At 36.6% G+C, this 3,341-nt stretch overlaps 1 pseudogene; it reads left to right on the forward strand.

Moving 5' to 3' along the window:
• Positions 1-489: 489 nt before the first annotated feature.
• On the forward strand, positions 490-3,013 carry LOC116001280 (annotated as a pseudogene).
• Positions 3,014-3,341: the final 328 nt, after the last annotated feature.

Raw genomic sequence — 3,341 nt, forward strand, 5'->3', positions numbered from 1 at the left:
CAATACACCGATAAACGAAACGACATGGGGCTTAATACGCATGCCTGCATTTTGAAATTCAAAATCCTAATGATATGATTAGGGTTTATGTAATTTGAGTGATGTATGTAATATAAATATAGTATTTAAGTAGCTGAGTCTGATGGAAAAACTTGATATATAAGAACTGTAATTTAATTATAACAACTTCCCATAAATTGGGAATGCCAAAAGATGGTAGTATTTAAGTATAACTTAAATACTAATTGATATTGATTATAGGTAATTGATTGATGATTGATTCCGCCAAAAGCCTACCAAAAGGCTACGTAAACATGAGCGGGAAAACTTCACCAGATCTTAGAGCCAAAACGCAAACGACGTAGTTTAGGGCGGGCGGGAAAATGGGGCCATTTCATTGGCCGAAATCTTATAGCTTTATTAGATAGAAGGATACCTCCAACAATGAAGTTTTATAAACATGCATCCGTCTTTCATTTCTGAAACATAATGGAGCTCATCGATTATTTTCTCTCCCTCTCCTTCGTCTTCTTCTGCATATGCGTATTATGGGCAAAATCAAAAGCAGCAGCAAAGCAAAGGTTGCCCCCAGGTCCATGGAAATTACCGTTTTTGGGAAGCCTCCACCATCTAGTCGGCTCCCTTCCGCATCGTTCTCTCAGAAATTTGTCAAGAAAATATGGACCCATAATGCACTTGCAGCTGGGCGAGATCTCAACCGTCGTCATATCTTCTCCTCAACTGGCGAGAGCGATAACGAAAACCCACGACCTCGTTTTCGCCAGCAGGCCAAACATCATGGTGCCGGATATCCTGTATTACAAATCTACAGACGTGGCATTTTCGCCCTACGGAGATTACTGGAGGCAGATGCGCAAGATATGTGTGTTGGAACTTTTGAGCGTGAAGATTGTCAAATCCTTCTGTTCGTTCCGACAGGAAGAGCTTTCGAACCTCGTATCGTCGATAAGGTTGTCGGGAGAAACAGGGTTTCCCATCATCAACTTGACGGAAAAGGTGAGTTGGTTCACGAGCTCGGTTATTGCTAAGGTCGCGTTTGGGAGAGTGTGCTGTGATGATCAAGAAAAGTTCATTACCCTTTTGAAACAAGTGGCCTCCTTGGCCGGGGGGTTTGATGTGGGCGATTTGTTCCCGTCAAAGAAGTGGATTCATTACATTAGTGGGATGAAACCCAAGCTGTTGAAGTTGCACCATGAGATAGATAGGATTTTTGATATCATCATTGGAGAGCACAAAGAGAACCAACAAGCAAAGAGAAATGATAGTGGAACAGATGAAGATATAGTTGATGTTTTACTGAGAGTGAAGGAAGGAGGGGAGCTTCAATTTCCCATCACAGAAGACAACATCAAAGCAGTCATCAATGTAAGTTTATTGTTCCAATGTAGTATCTGTTCATACATATTTTCTCAACCTATTGAAGCACAACGAGCCAACGCCCTCACTGGGAATCGAACCTGCCTCTCATTTGGGAGGGCCACCAGTTATGCCGCTTGACAACAAGGTCTTTGGCTTCATGGGTTAGACTTAAGGAATGAGAATGAAAGTTATACATATTTTTTGCTTGACAACCTTTTAAAACACCATTTGATAAATCCTATAATTAGCCAAGACCTTGTGGTACCCAGTTTCACTCTCATATGAAAAGAGTGGGTTCGAGCCTTCAGTAGGTTGAGAAAGTAGTTATGAACAGATACTGCATTGTAACAGAGCCAATAGTACTAAAAAAAATCCTATAATTACAAAAATTCATTACCTAATTTAAATAAGTTATCACTCCATTAATTCAGCCTCCTTAATTATTTCGTCACTTTTTCACTTCATCAACTTCCTCACTGCATTGCCTACGTACTTTATCGTCACTTTTAAGATCAATTGCATTTACTTTTTTTTTTTTCTATTTTTAAAACCTTTAAATTGATTATAAGGTCATAGGTAAACAAAAGCGAATATTGGTAATCATTCAAATTCACGCCTTACTACCAAATATGCAAAATACTTTTATCAAAACTCATTCCAATTACCAAGTATTTGATACTCATTCTTATTCTAATTCTGATTAGCATGTTCAAACCAAACACATCTAATGTTTACTTTCAGGTTTTATTTTTATTTTTTTAATTTTTTTCTTTTAGTTTTACCATAATTTTGAATAATCAGAGTAGAGATACTATCAATGGCTTGGATCGGATTACATTCAGAAAGAGATCTCACGAGGGTTGGTTTTGGTTTAAAAAAATATAGTTATCCATCTAAATTGATAAATTTAAAAGTTAAGGACTAGAGCTGAAAGTGACACAATAATCGTATAAAGTGTGCAACTCTATTATACATGTAGATAAGTGTGTGACATTGTATATATTTTCATTCAAAATTTAGGACATGTTCTCTGCTGGGACTGAAACATCTGCCACAACAATTATATGGGCAATGTCCGAAATGATAAAGAGACCGAGTGTGATGGTTAAGGCACAAGCCGAGGTGAGACAATCTTTAAAGGGAAAGAAAATCTTTGAGGACAAAGATTTGGAAAACCTAACTTACCTAAAGCTTGTGATAAAAGAAACCCTCAGACTCCACACTCCATTTCCACTTATACTCCCTAGTGAAAGCATTAAAGAAGCAATGATTGGCGAGTACATTATACCACCCAAGACCAGAGTCATCATTAATGCTTGGGCTATGGCAACTAATCCTGAGAGTTGGGAAGATCCAGAAAAATTTCTTCCAGAGAGATTTGAAAATAGTTCTGTGGACTTCATGGGAAATCACTACGAGTTCATACCATTTGGTGTGGGGAGAAGAATGTGCCCTGGAATTTCATTTGCTAGTATTAGCATTGCCCATTCCTTGGCTGGTATACTATACCACTTCAACTGGGAACTCCCCGATGGAGTTAGTCTTAAAGATTTAGACATGACTGAGGCAATTGGCATCTTGCATCCAAAAAAAGGATCTTTGCTTGATTGCTAGGCCGTTTGTCGTCCTTTGAGCCTTGAAATGATTATTGATTTAATTAAGTATTTATGTGTGTGTTTTTTTCTATTTGAAAATAATTCAAGGGTCGGGATGATATGTATGTTTAATAAATCTTATTTATTTATATTATAAAGATTATTATACAATGATATATCTTATTTTGAAAAAATTTTGGTTTGCAAATTATAAAGCATATTTGAATTTATAATTCATAAAACAATTAGATTGGAGCAATAATTCTGAGAAAAAATTTATTATTGAACAATCAGATTTAAAAAATACAGGAAAAAATGTATTTATAAGAATGAGGAATGATTAAATGTAGATTCACACTAACGCAG

The sequence above is a fragment of the Ipomoea triloba genome, chromosome 13 (genome assembly GCF_003576645.1).
Source record: "Ipomoea triloba cultivar NCNSP0323 chromosome 13, ASM357664v1".
Taxonomy (NCBI): Eukaryota; Viridiplantae; Streptophyta; class Magnoliopsida; order Solanales; family Convolvulaceae; genus Ipomoea; species Ipomoea triloba.